A 20,216-nucleotide genomic window follows, 5' to 3' on the forward strand; every position below is an offset into this window, starting at 1 on the left:
CCTCAGGGGCCTCTCCATCCCTCCAAAGACCCACTTGGAGTCAGACTTGGCGCTTGTGGCACCAGACTCACTCACTCCCATAGGATAACATTGGGGATTGGACTTGTAGTGCATTGATGGGGACAAGATGGATGCCCCCACATATGTCGGTTCCCAGAACTGCATGTGCAGTCTAGTCTTTTGGGTGTGGTTCAGCCCAGAGACACCTGGGATACCCAGAGACTATTTAAGCCATGCCCAGACTGAGAAACATGCTTTGTGTTATCTGCACCTGCAGCGTGACACTCACCGTGTTCGGATCGGTCTCCAGTAGGCCTGCATCTTTCTTCTGCGCTCAGCTCCTGCAAGAACAAGAACACTGTAACAGCCTTGCGTGACACCGCAAGGTAACAGCCTTACCTTGCGGCGCTTCTGCCCATCATTCATTGCTTCTTCTCTTCTGCGGGCATCTTCGGCAGTGTCATTCCCATCCCAGCACGCCACTTCCTAAGAAAAAGGGAAAAGAACAGAAAAAAGGCATTAGTAAGCATTCAGCAAATCTTCGCTTATTTTTTAAAGACTGCACGAGCTTCAAACGCTTACCTGAATCCCAGCCTCTCTGGGTGAACTCTGTCTCCGTAACTTCTCATCCATCTGCAAGAGGGAAAAAGACACTCCAGGTTAGCGTGGAAACATCTAGAGGCGCCGCATACTGCGCTTACTCACCGCATTTCTTCTTCATAACCGGCATCCACGCTGAAAACGTTGCAGCACCTAAAAGACACAGAAAAAGAACTCAGTTCAATACAAAAGGTTTGCATCGCGCATCGCGCTCTCACTCACCTTCAGCGCTACTCATCTCAGCAGCACGTCACCATCCCCGGACGCCGTCCATCATCTAAGGAAGGAAAGGAACGAAGTTAGAGAACTGTTCAAAATACTTACTTGTCGGACTCTTGCCAGTGAAGTAACTAGGCAGCAACAAGCCTGCATCAATCAACGCGCCCCTGCACTGAAAGCAGGATGGAGAGCACACTTTCCAAGAAAATAAGATAAGCTGTGGATCAAAGGGAAGGGTTGGACCCGGGGAAGAAGGGGTTCAACCACACAGAGACAATAGGGAGTTCAACTCTACCAATCATGTGTTTCAGGCCCAGTCTCCAGTCGAGTAGGCTCTAGGGAAGGGTTCAAGGTCGTAAGAGGTCAGAACAGGCTGAGTGACGTCCCGGTAGATACCAGGTGAGCGTTACACTTTGACACTGTATGGGTAGTCATGGATTCTTTCACTAAAATGGCTTGGTTCATGCCCCGTTCCGGTATCCCCACTGCTCCCACGTTAGCTGGGTTGTTCTTCAGGTCTATCTTCTGTTTCTTTTGGCTACCCTCAATCCTCATCTCTGATCGGGGCTCGCAAATTACGTCTAGATTCTGGCGAGCAATCACCAAGTTGCTCAGCATGAACGTCCGATTCTCCTCTGCCTACCATGCGGAGACAGACGGGCAGACCGAGCGTGTTAACCAGGCAATGGAACAATACCTACGCTGTTTGTCATTGCAACACCAACAATCCTGGTATCATATACTGCACCTTACGGAATTCGCTTACAACAATGCATCGCACTCCTCCACTGGGTTTTCTCTGTTTTTTTCTCTCTATGGCCAACACCCTGCATGCTCCCGTTTCCTGATCTCTCTATGTCATATACACCCCCTGCCACTGCTTGCATTAGGGATCTATCCCAGGTCCATGCCCAGACACTTACCCATCTCCATGAGGCCCAAGCAGCCATGAAGTGCACCACGGACAAGAAGCGTTCTCCTGCACCTCCTTACGCTCTTGCGGACAGGGTTTGGCTTTCTACCCGGCAACTTCATTTACCCAGATGCCGTAAGTTACTCCCCCGCTTCATTGGGCCTTACAAGATCACCAAAGATGTAAACCCGGTGCCTTTCTGTCTCTCGGTGCCATATGTTTGGCACATCCACCCTGTCTTCCATACTTCTCTGCTCAAACCCTGCCCTGACTCCCACGTATCATTCTGCCACCCACTCCTGTATCTCTGGTTACCCCTGATGAGTATGAGATCAGTGCTATCCCAGGTTCTCATGTTAGCAGGGGCCGTCTACATTACTTGGTGGATTGGTTGGGTTATGGTCCAGAAGACAGAACCTGGGTGCCCGCTACTGAGGTCTATGCCCCGCTCCTCGTCTCCCGTTTTCATGGGGACAACCCGTCCAGCCCACAGGGTCGTGGGCCCTTGGGGGGGCTCTGTCATGCACAAAGGATCACAGCACTTCATGTCCCAGTGTGCCTCTCCATTACACCCGAACACGTCCACCAACACGCCCACTTGTACCTCTCCGCCCATTGGAATACTTCTCGTTCCATCCCTTCACAGTAGCAGGGGGAGGTCTGCCGGTGCTACAGGACACCCCAACAGGCTCAGCATTGCTTCAGCTGATTACACCCGTTCCTCCACTGGCAACTGCCCTGGCTATTGACAACGCGCATGACGAGGCGAGGCATTGCCATGGTCCCACGTACTACTGCTCGTCACGTGATACGCTTCACAGCTGTTGTTCATTCAGCGCTAGCGTTTTACTCTTTGAATCTCGTATTACTCTGTCTTTGCTTAACCCTTTGTTCACGTTGTTCCTCATCCTGCGGATACTTTTGGCTACTTCGATCACAGCTTTTGGATAAAGGACTTTGGTTTGGATTCTGACTTTGCAATGGCGTTTTGGTTTTTCAGTATCTGGACTCAACGTCACGTTCAGGACTTATTTGGGTTCTGTCAGCCCTGCTCACGTCTGATAAGTACACACTTACAGGAATGGGTCAAGGAACGTACGCGTCCGTCATGACTCTCTCCTCTCATCATGGGCTCGCAGGCCCTTTTTACCTTAGTATGACGCGCTACTTGCGTCACCTTGGGAAGTTCTCAAAAAACCTATCGCCACTCTGGATTGGTTCCTCGAGTGGTAGGGTTAGTATAGCATACGTATAGAGAGCATTGTTAGTGGTTGAGGGTTAGTCAGGTGGTATAATTGGGTTGTCCCTTCAAACTGATACATGAAAATTGTTACATGAAGATCCCTGGGGATTGGTCAATGTTAATGGCGTCAGTGATAAGAGCCCCATGTTCTGATTGGTCCACGCACGAGCCCCCCAGTCTGGGACCATCGTTGTTCCCAGCTCGCGGTGCACCTATCATTTGCAACAATGTTTCACTATGGTTATGTGCAGACAACGTGAAGATTTATTGGTATGCCTGAAGGCCGACTACTCCCACCGCCGCAGATGTCCATTGAATCACTTAATTGTATCTGCCTATTTCTTGAAACGGGGGGTTTCGGTGCCTCCCTCCTCCTGGGCCTGGCACCCTGTCAGGTTTGGCTTGGTCACATGAGGTGGGACCGTGGTCGATTCAGAATTCTGCACAATTAATATTGTATTTTCCACTGTGTGCCTGGTTTTAATTGCAGGTGTGACCTCGGTGTCGGCTTGCGGCATACGAGATTGCAACATTGTGCCCTTGACTGTCAGTCATCGCCGGGCTCATTCTGCAGGGTCAGCAACTGTACTCTTGCTCATTCAATGTTCATGGAAGCTCTTGCTTGCGGCCTACTTGGCCTGGTGCATAGGCGGAAACGTTTGATACACAGCGCTTTAGGTTATGGTATCATATTGCTTTATCCCCAGTATCGTGTCTTCGTTATATTTCTTATTGCAATGCGTGGGTTTAGGAGAAGCGTGAGCAAGCTTTTAGATGAGTTCATTGTGCGTCTTGCGTTTCTGCATTTTGAGAAGCCTATGTGAAAAATAATAAAGATGCGCGTCTGTGGGTGTGTCCGTCACCTACGTCATAGCACTGAGTATGTTCTTCGTGTGGATTGGTGTGGGAGTGTCCAGTGTGTATGTTGCACGGGTATTCTGGCCGTTGGCTGGGTCGTCATGGCATCTCTAACGATGTGTTGAGTTAGCGCTGGATGATTCAGTCGAGTCCCTCCATGCCGCAGGCGTCGGCAGGGGTATGGCAGGCTGGCGGGCACGCGGGAGGGCACATCCGTATGTTCTTGTACCAGGGTATTTGGTCGTCTGGCAGATGGGCAAACTCCTCTCGTGGCGGGTGCCTGGGCCGTGATCCTCTAGGCCAAGGGAGAGAGGGGATTGGTGGGAGCCTTTTCTTCCATCCTCCCACTTCAGTCCCCCCTCTGGTCGACTTGTCGACCACAAACATATCCTTTTCCTTATCTCCTCTCACCCTCCATATTTTAGTTACTCCTCCCAAATGTCCATAGTGGTTAAGATGGTCTTCAAATGACCAATACATATATACACATGTTCCTCCAGGTGTGCAGAATACCCACTTTCCTATGTAGCTCCTTGGGTTTCTTGGGTTTTCGAGCTTCACAGACGGTGGGTCCAGATGGTTGGTGATGATCTGGTTGCACAACTTTTCTTTCTCTTTTATTATTATTCCAGTGTGTTGGCCGTCATCTGCTGGCATCAAGGGCATACCAATCATTTCGATCATTTCGTCAGTGGTGCGTGTCTTCCGGGCCTTCCAAAATCTTATCAAGATCAGTGCAGCTCCAGCCAAAATAATGCACCCAACTATAATCTTCAATCCGTCTGACAACCAAGATGGCATCCATGACCATAATATTGAAAACCAGCTCTCATCCTTTTTCACACCTTTACTTTCATCCATCATCTTGGAGTGCATCTGGGCCAGTTGTGATACTGCTTCTGTCAGTGTACCATTGTCAGCATCATTAGCAGGAATGAATGTGCAGCATGATTGTCCTATCTTTGCGCAAACTCCTCCTTCCATTGCTGTGAGTAGGTCCAGTACATATCTGTTCTGTAGTGCTACCATCCTCACTGCTCGCAGTTCTTCTTTTATTGCGTTGAATCCATTTACTGCAGAATTAATTGTCATCATTAGTTCCCACTTAGTTATCTGGAGCCATTTTGCGTTTGCGTAAGCCTGTAGTCCCGGATGTATTATTGAGGAGAAGAACATTGCTGCTCTGCTGAATAGTCTGTGTTCTGGTGGGATTGAAGAGAGTGCTGCTTCCGACCGTCCCCATAGGTAATTTCCTGTCAGAGGTTCTCCTTGTCTCTTCTTCCTATTCAGGACAGAATTGTTGCCGCTGTTTTGGTTCTCTGGCCCCTTTTGAGTGTGTACAGATCTCTTCTTCCTCTTGTTTCCTTCATCCATTTTGGGAAAGCTTGTCACATTCACGTGTTTCTGGGGCACCACTAGTGATGGTACATTGACATGTACCATTGTGCATATACCATTCCACAGAGGGGGCAGTGTGTTGTATGCCTTGTTTCCGCAGGCCCAGTAATGGTCCATTACCACTGCTGTTCCTGCTCCCCCCTCAGGTAACTCCGTCACACTTGCACAGTTGGTGTTGTATCCCACGTCCACTTCTCCTTTATGTTGGTAGCATACCTTAGGCGCAGTCAGCGGCAGTATTGTTATTGGGTCTTCATCCTTCTCTAACCATGTTAGCATGGGTACGTATTTGACCCAAGTCATCCAACATCTGTCGTTGTGTTCAGCAATACTCTTAGTATCCTCTCTCGTTACCATGTTGCTGCCAGCCACTCCTATGTCCCATTTGTGACCCAGGTACACCTTCCCTGTTATTATTATCAGTGGTCTTTCCCAACATCCTTGTTTACCAGGGACTTCAGTGGCATACCAATCACATGGTAGGTACTGTAATATTACTTTCTTTGTTTCTCCTTTTTCAGGGCCGCTTGTTATGTATTTGAATGCCTCAGCGTGTAGACTGGCCTTGTTGTAAACCTTGAGGAAATTGTTTTCGTACGGGTATGTGTCTCGTGTTTTCCATACCAGGTGCACCGTGTTCCCTTGGAATCTCCCTTTCGTTTGGAACAGTGTCAAGTATATTATACATCGTGCTGTTTTTTCATCAATTTCCGTGGCAACGAAAGTTCTGGAAGCACTCATGGCGTATGGGATCAATGAGCAGACATAGCAGCTGTCTTCCGTTGTCTGCTTACCTATTTGGGTCATGTGTTGGTACCACATGTTATTCGAGACGTGTGCTGAATCTTGTATGTAGTTGTCAATACCTTTACGGTCTGAGTATGTGCTGCATTTAACTTTATTTCCCTTGTGTGGGATTTTGCTAGTACCACCTGACGTAACACCTGTTGCAGCCGGGGGTGGGGGTATATTAGATTTGGGAACAGCCAAAATATGGATAGCACAACTGTTCTGCCATACAGAGGCAGCCAAGAACCCGGTGATCATCAAGATCCCTATCATTTATATTATAGATGCTAATCTCACCGGCATTTTGCTCTTACCTTGCTGCAGTCCGGCAGCTAATTCTTGCGACGTTAAAGTTGCCCGCCTGAAAATTCTCAATATGCTCGTTATTAGTGTTAGTTGTTGTTTTCAAGCTCCCCCTATCAGGTAGTCGTTCAGTGCCCAGGCGAAGAGCTGTTCCCATGCCAATCTAAGTGATCTATCTCTTAGGACAGGCAAGTAAGGGTGGAGATGGGGCATTGATTGTTCTATGGCCAAGAGAAATGCTGTGTAGTAGACACGTACCCTCCTTCTTTTTAGGTACTTTGGCCTTTTTATGTGATGGACAAATTGGTGTGATCATTCTTCAGGGTAGTTATCGTCTGAGGGTAGCATCTACTCCTGGGCAGTGAATCTTGTTAGTTATTTATATTCTTGGCAGTACAATAATACACGGTACCTGCATGTGCGAGAGAAAAAAAAAAGAGAGAGCATTCAAGTGTTTACATGTGTATATGTGCAAAACAATGTCCTTCAAATGTCCTTCAGTTGGGTTATTCAGGCAGGGGGCTTAGGGCTTAACTGGCGGAAGTCACTTTACTCTTTGATTGTGTGACCATGGGGTGGGCGGTGTGGGAATTACCCTTCTGTATGCCAGTAGTTGTCTCTGGGGAATCAGGGGGGTGGTAGGGTAGGGCGACACTTGGGTCGTTAGCTGTGGTAAAAGTCTCTTCCTCCGTGGGAGACGCTGTTGCTGTTCTTCCAATAGCCCTGTCGGTGACGCTAGGGCGGGTCTGGAGTTTGCAGATCTTTACGTCGTGTAGATGATTCCAGGCACGTTTGTCCTGTAGCTTTACTGCTCTCGTTGATACTTCCTCTACTAGGTGGGGGACAGTGAAGCGTGGGCTGTTCCACTTTCTGTTGAAATTGCGGAGTAGTACGTGGTCACCTTTAGCAATTTTGCACAGTTTTCCCTTTTTCAATTCTGTATCCGCGTCTTCTTGTTGATCACTCTTAGACCCGCCCCGCGTGCGCTCGAGCTGTTGAGACACAAACACCACACTAGTAATCAAGGAAGACACTTATTGGTACATTTCATCACCAAGTGACCACTGTAAAACGCTACTGGTTTGTAGCCCATGCTTGTCTTTTGAGCCAACACTGCTTTCATTACTGCTGAGTCGCAATGTGAAAAAATTGTCGTTCATAATCTGGGGTGGCCAGCACCGGAGCAGTTGATATTGCATCTTTCAGTTCATCAAAAGCCTCTTTCATTTCCATTGTCCACCCCAACTTTCTCTCCCCTTTGTTAGCTTCTTTTAATGCCTCAAGTAGGGGTCTTATGTATGAGCTGTAATCAAATACCCAGGCTCTACAGTAGTTGCACAATCCCAGGAACTGCTGCAGTTCCCTCACTGTGTGGGGCAGCGGCGTTTTTGAAATAGCCTGTGCTCTTTGTGGTGCAATCTTTCTCCCGTATTGAGATATGAGCTGACCAATGTAAAGTACCTGTTCCTGACAGTACTGTAACTTCTCCTTGTCTACTTTGTAACCCTTTTCAGCCAATACCGTCAGCATCTTCAATGAGTCCTCTCTACATCTTCTTTCGCTTGTGCTGCAAATTATTATGTCATCAACGTACTGCAACACTGTGCTTTCCACTTCAATGTTACCCAAATCCATCTGTATTACCCTGTTGAAGATTGAGGGTGACTCGCAGTAGCCTTGTGGCAATCTGGTGTGTTTCCACTTTGTGTTCCTGTACGTGAAGCTTGTCAGATCTTGTGAGTCTGGGTGCAGGGGTATTGAGAAAAAGGCATTTTTTAGGTCTATCACTGTAAATTGTGATGCCTCTGCTGGAATGCCGCACAATATTGTGGCCGGGTTCGCTGCTATGGGGTATTCTGCTTCCACTATGTTGTTCAAGGGCCTGAGGTCCTGTATGAAGCGCCAAGACCCCCCTTTGCCTTTGCGCACTGGGTATACAGCTGTGTTACATGGTGATTCTGATGGTACCAATATGCCACTATTTATAAGGGCCGTTATTGTTTCATATATGCCCTCATCTGCCTCTTTTGATAGTGGGTACTGTTTCACTCTGGGGAGTATGGCACCTTTTTTCAATTTTATTCTTACTCCCCCTATACTTTTTATACACCCCACGTCATAGGGACTAGTAGTCCATAATGATGTCGGTACCTTTGCCATATCCTCCTCAAAGAAGGGAGCTGGGGTGGATGTGGGTGCTTCAAGTACCATTGCAATTTTCTGTGCCACTTGTTTGTACGTCACTCTAAGCCATATTTCTACACTCATCATAAACACCATTTCACCTTCTTCCTTTGCTTCTGAGAAGAGCTCCTCGTCTGACACCTGGGTGAGTCTACATCCCTCTGCTAGTGCTATCACTGCCCTCCATGCTCTCCCTTCTCCGTCATGGGCGTGTACTGCAATGTAATCAGCAGTTGCTATAATGCTCTCCAGGTTCACTGCAATCACCTTTCCTTCTGGTTCATTGGCTGGTGTTTCTGGTCTAAACAAGTAGGCTGCTGGCCTCCTCCAGATCTTTCCTTCAATTCCTGGCATCCATGCAAATGCCATGTCTGTCCCGTACTGAAACAGTTCACCATCTACTGGCTCAGCCCTAATCACTGTCTGTCCACAGTATGCTTGCATAATTTGTCGTGCAGTGAGCATGTTAATTCCTGGAGTGGAGCAAACTATGCCGTCCTCCGTAAAGGAGATCGTCATATTCAACCTGCTCATTATGTCTCTCCCCAGTATGTTTACTGGTGAGGCCCTAGAATATAAAAGCGGGACTGACATGTCATAATCCCCAATCGATAAGGGAATGTTATCAGTAAAGGGAACCAATCCCCTAACCCCAGAAAATCCTTGGGTGTTCATGGCTTCACCTGACATCTTAAATTTACCTTCCCTTATACAAGACCGGGTCGCTCCGGTGTCGACAAGGAATGATAATCTTTTGTCACCTATCGTTACCTCTATGCGTGCTTCCTCCGCACTATTAGGTGTTACCGACAGGATGGGACACACCAAGGCCGTCTGTGGGCTGTCCTATTGAGGGTATAATGATTGACCACTTCCTGTGTAAGGGTTGTGTCCGAGGACCGTCACCCTTCCCAGTTGCGTTTGCTGTAGTTGTGTATTGGTAGAGGTTATGTTATGGTCTTGGATTTGGGCAGGTTGCTGTGCTTGCTGAATTTGGGGTTGTTGTGTCATTGCTACCTGTTGTTGTGGCAGCGAATCTGTCTGTGGCTGTTGTTGTGTTACTGGTTGTTGCTGCCCATTTCCCCGTTGCAATATCTGCTGTTGCTGGATGCCCTGCTGTTCCTGTGTGGGCCCTTGTTGTCCCTGTTCACTCCATGATGGTGTGCCTGGTCTCACTCTACACGTGCGTGACATGTGCCCTACTAATCCACAAATCCAACACACCAGTGGTTCCCTGTTCTGCCATGGAAAGCTTCCTGGGTTGTCCTGGTATACTGGTTGCACGGTGGGGTAGACATTTCGAAATCCTCCCCCCGCTGTTGTGTGCTATATCCGTATCCTCTCCCCCTCATTATTCCTCCCCTTCCCCTGTTGCAATTATAATACCCAGCTCCTGGCGTTGAGTATCCTCCTCCCATGTTAGTCGTGTATGGTTGGAGTGGCGGCAGCTGTTGTGTTACAGTCTGTGATGATTGTATTTGGGAGGGATCTTGTGCAGCTACTACTTGTGCGGTGTTTTGAGTCATTGTTGCAGGTGTAGTTATTAGTGCGCCTTCGATTGTATATTTAGTAAGTTTTTTCTGTACTAATTTAGCCTCTTCCGTTTTCCTATCCTCTTCCTTTTGCTTCATTTTTTCTTGCCATGTCCTACAATGATGCACTATTGTCAGTTGTATTTCTGGCCATGCTTTTGCTTCCATCCCCACTACTTTCTTCAGTTGTTTCTGGACTGCTTCTGGGAGCCCTTGTACTTGTATATGATAGAATATTGCTGGTGTCTTGTCCCATTGTTCTCTAGTTTCCATACGCCACTTCTCTTGAATTTCCTGGATATAATCAACAGGATCTTCGTTCTCACGCATCTTGTGTGAGGTAATAGCTCCTATCTCTGATGTGTCTGGGTACTGTACCCTCAGTGCCTGCCATAAAGCATGTCTGCAGTTTGCGAACGGTGCCCAATCGTGTGATGTGTTTGTTATTGTGACCCCGGGGAAGCCTGCTCTCTTCCAGATGTCATCTGCTGCATCCCCTAATATTGATATTAGAAGGCCCTTTACATCCCCCACTGCCAATTTCTGTCCTGCAGTGTGTTTTTCCATTTCATATATCCATTTTCCCGCACCTCCACTTAATGATGGGAGCCTGCACTTTATATTTTCCTTGTCTGCATGCTTCCAGGGGACGTATTGTGGTCTAACCCCTCCCTTTTCCAGAAGTGGCATTAGGTTGCGTCCTTGTTGGCCCTTTGGGTCCCACACAATCGAATCCGTACACCCCTCCTCTTCTTCCCTGTCTTCTACATCGTCAATGGAGTCCATACTTCCCCTGCTCGTAACTGTTTCTCCTCCATCTCTTCCCTTTCTTTTGCCATTTCCTTTATTTAATGTGGGCGTGTGTATTCGTACTTCCTGCCTGCGTCCAGGGAGGTCTCTAAGCCTGCCTGCATAGGGTGTTAGTTTGTGTGAGAGGGGCGCGAGTTTAGATGGGTATGTTGCACGTAATGAACGTGAGGTAGTGGAGCATGTGGGACGGGATGGCGACGGTGTGGCTGCGCGTGTCTGCCTTTCCGCTATTCCTTGCTCTTCCTCCTCACTTCCCTCCAGTTCTTCCTTTCTCCTGCAGATCCATGGTGATTCTCCGTTTGTCCGGTGATGTATAATTTGTCTAAGCTTTCCCTTTCACTGTCTCTCCCTTCCTTTTCTATCCCTTCTCCTTCCTCACTGCAAAAGTCCTCCATTAATGGCAACCCCAAATCTATCTTTTTCCCCTTAATCGTCACTGTTCTTAAGTCTATTAGATCCGTTCCTCCCTTGTCTTCATTGCCAATTGCTCCCCTTTGTGCTGAGGTTGTTGCTACTTCTGTGTCTCTGTATACATACCTCCTTACTTCACTCCCCCCTCCCCGTTCTTCTCTTTCCCCTTCATTTTTCTCCACTATTTCTCTATCACTTTCCTCTCTTTCCTTTTCAATTCTTCCATTACTTCAATACTCATCTTTTCCATTATCCTTTCTTCTTCTTTCCTCTTTTCCCATTTCGCTCTTTCCTGCTCTAATATACCTTCTATCATCCTTCTTTCTTCATATTTCCTTGTCGTTTCTGATAGTAATTCCCTTCTCCATATTTCCACTTCCTTTTCTTTCTCTTCTTCTTTCCTTTTCTTTTCACGCAGTGCTGCTCTCAATACCCTTTCTGCTACTGCCTTCGCCCTTTCAGCTTCTCTCTTTTTCTCCTCAGTTCGTTCCCTCATTCTGTCCAACTCATCCTTGCTTTCTTTCCTTTCCCGTGCTCTCTCTCTTTCCTCTCTCTCGAGCTGCTTGATCAGTGTATTCTGCTCATCCCTTAATTCTGCTAATCGTCCTTCCAAAATCTCTTCCTTTTGTCGTAACAGCTCCTCCCCCTTTCTTTTCCCCTCTTCTCTTTTCTTTTCGCTCTTTCTAATGTTTTCCTCGTCCATTTTCCTTACCGCCTCTTCCTCTTCTTCTGTTAATGAACCTCGTAATTTTAATAATACCTGCGCAGCTACCCAGTCATCATGTCCTATTCCTGCTATTTGCTCTTTGTCAATCCCCCTTTCCCCTGCTGGTATTTTTGCGCGAGCTGATCCCGTCGTGTTACTCTGCTCCCTTTCTGTGTGGCTACCTGTGGCTGTATATGGTGGCGGGCTGTATGCCGGGTTTGAGTACCCCTCAGCTGCCCTTAATTGAACCATGTCTCATAGTTCTGTTAAAGGATATAACCCCCCTTCCTCCTTTTTCACTACCTTCGCTAGGGGTATATCGTCACTCTGTTCCTTTTTTATTTCCTTTTCTTTTATGTTGTTACTCGTCTCTCCCTCTTCTCCATTCCCCATGTTCTGTGGGCTTTCACTCTCCTTTTCCCCATTCTCTCCTCCCTCTTTAATCTTCTCTTCCTCCGTTGTTCCACCCATAATAAACATTCCGTTTGGTCCTGGTCGGGACCCTTGGAACATTCTCCATAAGTTAAACACCTCCACGTGGTGTGTCAACTTCTTCCCCTTGTATGTGTTATGCAGATAGGTCAGTAGCGAATGTTGGGTATATGGATCGAAACTACCATTAGGTGGCCATGGTGTCGTCATTTTGTTGTCCGTCCCCTGTGTCCATTCAATGCTATACTTGATCAGTTTCTCCCTATGGGGCGATAATGTTTTACATATGTGTTGTAACGGGGTAGTGAGGGTGTTCCCCCACCCTCCCGATCCTGCCCCGTATGACATGGTAGCTCTTTACTTGTTGTCCTTCCCCTATTTGCTAGCCGTTATCTTACTGATAGTTTATAATGTACAGCCTCTTACCTGGCCCCGTAAATTTTGAGGACTTGTGATAATCCAATAATGTAAAATATAGTTTTCACGTTTGTATATTCTTTTCTTTTCTTTTTTTTTTTCCACCTTTACGGCCCCCTGCGGCCGAGGCGCACGTAGCCCCCTGCGGCTGCGTGCCCCTTATTGCGTTCTTATACAGCCGCCCCACTTCCACTTGCTCCTCCTCTCTCCTTTACACTTGCCTTGGCCGGCGTTCTTCGTGCACAGCCACGTCCCCGTTTCCGCCTTCCCCCCGATCAATTCACTACCGTTTACCTTCGTTTCCACTCCCCTACCACAACTCTCTTCCCCTCCACTTTCAAAAATAAAGATGCCTTGTGCTCGAGATATCCTATGAAAACCCTACTGGTGACTTCACCGATTTCTTCAAACTACTGGTAAGTTCTTCAAAAGTTCAAACTATATTTGCAATCCACCCCCGTTAACCCCACAGCTGTCTTCCTGTCACGCCTGGAACAAGGTAATCAACAATATAATCAGACTGCGCACGCTGCGTCGCCTCGCGTGTGATACGCCCCTCGACAGGAGGGCTTAACCAACCAATTATCTTCCGTATTGGGCAACCAGCTAGCTACCGCCTACAGGGAAACGTCATCTATCTATCGAGTTTCCTGCTCGATCAATAGGGATCCTCATCTACTCAGTGATCAATAATCACCAAATCGTAGGAAACCGCGCATGCACACACACCCTTACACGTGGTCGCGACCTAGGCCAATCAGTGTCTCCGAGCGGCCGCACGTGATGTTTTCGTGCTCCGCCCCCTTCTCTCCCGTAGCGTAGCGGACTGCTCTCGCACTTGTCCGGCTACCATTCATTCATTGCCAACACTAATTTGTCAAACCTTTGCCGCGCACCTGTGCAACACCTCCCGCCTCCCTCATTCAATTCCTCCCCCCTCCCTCACAATTTCACATTGCTTGTTGTGCGTGGCATACTCACCAAGTGCTCTTGATGCGGGGCCGCTCGACTGCGTGCACCCCTCCAAGCGGCTCGCCACCTCCCCTCGTCTGGACCACGTCTGGACACTCGCCAACCGCGGGCGGGATACTTCTCAACCGGCTCCCGAAGGCCAATATCCGGATTGCGCTGTCCGGTCTTCTCGCAGTTCCGCGATGGTCCTGTAGTCCTCAAAAGGGGGCAGCGGCAGAGGGGGCCGCGCCACCGGGCCTCCTCGCAACGGGAGCACTCGAAAAAATAAAAATAAAAGCAGACCTCAAAGAGATCTCAGCAGTGCCTCCAACTTGTCGGGGGGAAATTCTCCCAGGGTCGGCTGAGGTGTCCGCGAACCACCGGGCAGGGAGGCCCCAACTCCTCCCGTGTATCCCAAAAAATGAGTATGAGGCACACGCAAGAAGCAAGGTGGTTCTGCTGTTTATTGAACAAACGGCAGGGATGGGTCAAGGAACGTACGCGTCCGTCCTGACTCTCTCCTCTCATCATGGGCTCGCAGGCCCTTTTTACTTTAGTATGACGCGCTACTTGCGTCACCTTGGGAAGTTAGCAAAAAACCTATCGCCACTCTGGATTGGTTCCTCGAGTGGTAGGGTTAGTATAGCATACGTATAGAGAGCATTGTTAGTGGTTGAGGGTTAGTCAGGTGGTATAATTGGGTTGTCCCTTCAAATTGATACATGAAAATTGTTACATGAAGATCCCTGGGGATTGGTCAATGTTAATGGCGTCAGTGATAAGAGCCCCATGTTCTGATTGGTCCACGCACGAGCCCCCCAGTCTGGGACCATCGTTGTTCCCAGCTCGCGGTGCACCTGTCATTTGCAACAATGTTTCACTATGGCTATGTGCAGACAACGTGAAGATTTATTGGTATGCCTGAAGGCCGACTACTCCCACCGCCGCAGATGTCCATTGAATCACTTAATTGTATCTGCCTATGTCTTGAAACGGGGGGTTTCGGTGCCTCCCTCCTCCTGGGCCTGGCACCCTGTCAGGTTTGGCTTGGTCACGTGAGGTGGGACCGTGGTCGAGGCAGAATTCTGCACAATTAATATTGTATTTTCCACTGTGTGCCTGGTTTTAATTGCAGGTGTGACCTCGGCGTCGGCTTGCGGCATACAAGATTGCAACATTGTGCCCTTGACTGTCAGTCATCGCCGGGCTCATTCTGCAGGGTCAGCAACTGTACTCTTGCTCATTCAATGTTCATGGAAGCTCTTGCTTGCGGCCTACTTGGCCTGGTGCATAGGCGGAAACGTTTGATACACAGCGCTTTAGGTTATGGTATCATATTGCTTTATCCCCAGTATCGTGTCTTCGTTATATTTCTTATTGCAATGCGTGGGTTTAGGAGAAGCGTGAGCAAGCTTTTAGATGAGTTCATTGTGCGTCTTGCGTTTCTGCATTTTGAGAAGCCTATGTGAAAAATAATAAAGATGCGCGTCTGTGGGTGTGTCTGTCACCTACGTCATAGCACTGAGTATGTTCTTCGTGTGGATTGGTGTGGGAGTGTCCAGTGTGTATGTTGCATGGGTATTCTGGCCGTTGGCTGGGTCGTCATGGCATCTCTAACGATGTGTTGAGTTAGCGCTGGATGATTCAGTCGAGTCCCTCCATGCCGCAGGCGTCGGCAAGGGTATGGCAGGCTGGCGGGCACGCGGGAGTGCAAATCCGTATGTTCTTGTACCAGGGTATTTGGTCGTCTGGTAGATGGGCAAACTCCTCTCGTGGCGGGTGCCTGGGCCGTGATCCTCTAGGCCAGGGGAGAGAGGGGATTGGTGGGAGCCTTTTCTTCCATTCTCCCACTTCACATCACTTCAGGGGCATACAGTGAGGGCTACCAACTGACAGAGCTGGCGGCCACAAACTCCTCTTGCTGCTGCTCTTCACTATGGGTACAGGTTACGCATTACGGGGAGCAAACACCTGTCATCATCTTTAGCTCCTTCTAGGATCACCATTCCCCATCACTTGGTAAGGCTCCTCCCTATTGTATACCTTTTTCATAGTTATATTATTCTTTATTTCACCTCACACATTACACATTTGCTTGTTTACCTTGCAGCGTACATTCCTGTACCTGCCACCTGTGGCCCTAAGGATCGAACAGCGAGTTGTTGGTACCTCTCTGTTCGATACTTGGGGACGGAGGTCAAACTAATCCACGTGACTCTCAAGTCTTGACATGTTAAAGTTAAGAGATAAGACGTTGGTAGAGTCAGGAGAATAATTGATGGTTGCAGGAATTTAAAGCTATGCCGAGTTCAGCAAAATAAATAGCTTTTTAAGTGAAAACAGCTGTGAGCTAAGCTTTATACACAGAAAAGAGCAGTATGTAGCGTTTGTTGGCAAGGAATGGAAGAAATGTATGTATTTGTATTTATATTGTAACAAGAGAATGTATAAAGAGTTATGGGAATATGATTGAAACAAGTAGTATGGATATAGCTAATATGTGTAGTGAGTGTATAAAGTATCATGTTTAGAGTTTTAAATTTGTAGTTTAAAAAAATTGTGACTCATATGTTAATTTTTGGGGTTTTTTGAGGTTTTTAAGGTATACATATATAGTGTTTATGTTCCTTAGTGTGGAGGCTCAGTTAGGCATCAATTTCATTTGAGTTGACTGTTTCTATTTGAACCTAGGTGTTACCCCATTGTTGCCCCATTGCATTTGAGTCATCTGTATCTATTCTGAACCCACATGTTGCCCATCGCATTTGAGTCAACTGTTTCTACTTGAACCTGTTCTACCCTGATAGACTGACCCACATAGCACTGCACTAGTCTGGATTGCCCACCCTACCCCAGTGATGCCGCAAGATGCAAACCTTACGAGTCTCACTATCCCTTCTCATACTAACATCAGTTCTAATCTGCAAACTTAGGATCGTTCCAGCCCCTACCACAGACTACACTACCTCTCAACTCCTGGCCCTCTCCCCCACCATAACGCAGTTTCAATCCCAACCGCTGACTAGTCAGAATGACCAGGTTGAAGAACACCAACTGTTGCCCAAATTTGAGTCCAAACCGTGCAACACCACATATAGAAATGCTAGACTCCGGGCCAGACTTGCTAAACTATATGAACCGCGTGCTAGAACGGTGACCACATCAAACAGTAGCAAGATTACAGCCAACAGGAGCACAGAAAGTCCACACAACCTACACATGAGGACACAGAATGCCCTCACGCACACCTCTGCCATGACCCAAGAAATCACATGTACACCCACTTCCACCACCCCCCACTTAAAAGGATTAACGCTAGATCTATGATTGCTCATGCATTGAGATTGCTGATCTCATCCAGACCGAAAACCTTGACTTCTTCGCCATCACGGAATCCTGACTTCATGCCGCTGCAGCACCTGTCATCATGTTAGCTATCCCAAATGGTTATACCATCCTAAGATCAGATAGAAGCAAAGCCCATGAATGCGGCATAGCCCTTATCGTCAAATCTAACTTATCTACCAGGCTAGCTCCATTTAATGACACTAAATCCTGCGAAAGTCTTACAGCCAAGCTAGTTATTAACAACTCGCAAACCCACACCATCCACTTGATTTACGGACCTCCAGTCCCCATTGGAACCTTTGAGGAGGACATTTCTACTATTCTATCTCACAACCTAAAAATTCATCACAGGTTATCCTTTTAGGGGATGTCAACTTGGGTTTCAATGATCTAAACAACCTTCAGGCAAGTAGAGTGGCCAATCTACTCTCAGAACTAGGCTTCTCACAAAGAGTGCTTCACCCTACCCACAATAAAGGCAGGATACTCGATTGGGTGGCAGACCACAATTGCAACACCTCCATCCTATCGATCTCCCCCCAAATCTGGACCGACCACCACCTTATAACAGTTGCTCTAGAAACCAATAGACCTACTCCCACTATCGTCCAGTTAGCACCACCCATCCTGACAAGGAATAAGAAAAACATTACCCCGAATAATTTACTCCCACTTATCCTTCCCACACTTAATTCACTACCAGACAACCTGGACCCTGAAACTCTAGTGAATGAGTACAACAAAATTATGTCTTCTGCACTGGACTCAATTGCACCACTTAAAATGAGACAAAGGAAACCTAAAGCCCACCTCAATTCATGGTACACCCCCCACCTGAAAACACTTCGTACCAAAAAAAGGCAATGTGAAGTTGCATGGAAACGACAACCCTCGGAAGAAAATAAAAGCATGTTAAGGGATATATCTATCCTCTATAAAAAGGAAATACTGTTGGCTAAACGGGAAACTTACAACACTAGAATAGCCCAAGCCAACTCTAGTATGAAGGAACTCTTCATCATCTTAAAGGAAATAGAATCTCCCATCTCAGTGCCAGACAACTGTGTCAAAGACAAACTATGGTGCAACAATATTCAGCAAGCCTTGGCGAACAAAGTGACAACACTCCAATCCAAAATTGCCAAGAAAAAATCCTCCATTAGTCTGGATACCATGCCCAAAATAGCTATTACCCCTCCCAAAAATAAAATTGACACTCCTCGTTTCAAGTTCTCTAAAGTATCCATTATTGAGACTGAAAAAATTATACTGTCACTCAAACCATCAAATTGCCAGGGAGACCAATGCCCAGCCCAACTGATAAAGGACGCAGCCAGATACCTGGCTCCCTTCATCTCAAAACTTATCAACGCCTCATTGGCAACAGGGTCTATACCAAGTAACCTAAAAGAATCCTGGGTACTCCCACTGCTTAAAAAACAGACCCTAGACCCAGCCATACCCACGAATTACCACCCAATCACCACTGTGCCATTCCTCCTAAAAATCATAGATAAAGTGGCGTACTCACAAATACAGAAACATTTAGAAACTAACCACCTGCTAGGAGTACGGCAGTCTGGCTTCCGTCCTCAGCACGGGACTGAAACAGCCCTTTTAGACCTATAGGCACAAATCGACAAGCTGAGGGACCAAGGGAAACCTGCCTTACTCCTCCTCCTGGACCTATCAGCTGCATTCGACCTTGTCGACCACAAGGTCCTTTGTAAGCATCTGGACATGACTGTGCACTTCTCTGAAGAAGCCACAGCATGTATCCAATCCTTCCTCAATGACAGGACCATGAGAGTCTTCTCCTCCTCAGCAGCAGCAGACTCCATCCCCATCACATGCAGCGTGCCACAGGGATCTTGTGTTTCTCCCACACTCTACAACATCTTCACGAAGCCCCTTTTCGATGATCTGGACCTTCTTGGTATCACCTACACTAATTATGCAGATGAAACTCAGATTCTCCTACTACTTACTGGTGATTACGACAAGGATTTGGCCTTGGTGAACAGGGTGTATCTCATCATCCAGGCATGGATGGCCACTCATGGACTATGCCTGAATGACGACAAAACTGAAATTATCATCCTTGGCACACCCCCTACCCTAACAAAACTGGGCCCTAACTATTCCTCTTTCAACATTGATAACAATAAAATCACCTCCGTTCACGCGGTCAAAACTCTGGGTTTCTATTTGGACTCTACCCAATCTTTCAACAAGCAGGTCAACGCGATGGCTTCTGCAAACTGATTGGGGCAGGCAAACCCTTCCTATCCAACAATAGCTGCATCACACTTGCTAGAGCTCTCGTTTTATCAAAGTTGGACTATTGCAACTCGCTCTACATTGGGGCCAATAAGGAAGTTATCAAAAGAATTCAAATCTTGCAGAGCTACGCGCTTAGAGCAGCACTAGGTATTCCCAGAAGAGCCCACATCACTGAATTTAGAAGAGCCTATAACTGGCTTTCAACTCATGAGAAAATCCAGCTAAAAGTAGCCTCACCTGTTTACAATGCCTCAACAATGCCGCACCTCACTACCTTTCTATGAGATTCACGAGAATAAACCCTACAAGACTCACCAGGTCCTCAAACTCTAACAATATCTCAACACCTAGATTTAAACTATCTAGAGTTGGTGGCTGCAGCTTCCAGGTCAAAGCAGCTCAACTATGGAACTCCCTACCATCCACCTTGCGAACAGATCAACCATACCCCACATTTCGACACAACCTTACAAGATGGACCAAAGATGTGGACAAATAATAGACCACTAACTGCCCTGACCTATTCCGCATGTCCTTCCACTGTTTGTATTTTTGCACTCACCTAGCTCTCAGCATGTACCGCCTGTCTGAGTAGGACTGTAAATACCTGTACCATTATTTTTTTGCCTTGTATATATTTTGTATATATTTTTGTCTCCATATTTGCCTTGTGTTTCTGTAACTAAGCTGTAAATTGTCATATGCAATGCGCCCGGTTACCCCTGGGTCTGGTGCGCAATACAAGTAATAAAACAAACAAACAAAATGACTGATACCCGCAGAGTAAATTTACAAAAAAGTAGATTTTAAAAAATAGGA

The sequence above is a fragment of the Ambystoma mexicanum genome, chromosome 13, assembly GCF_040938575.1.
Source record: "Ambystoma mexicanum isolate Mex_15411 chromosome 13, UKY_AmexF1_1, whole genome shotgun sequence".
Lineage (NCBI taxonomy): Eukaryota > Metazoa > Chordata > Amphibia > Caudata > Ambystomatidae > Ambystoma > Ambystoma mexicanum.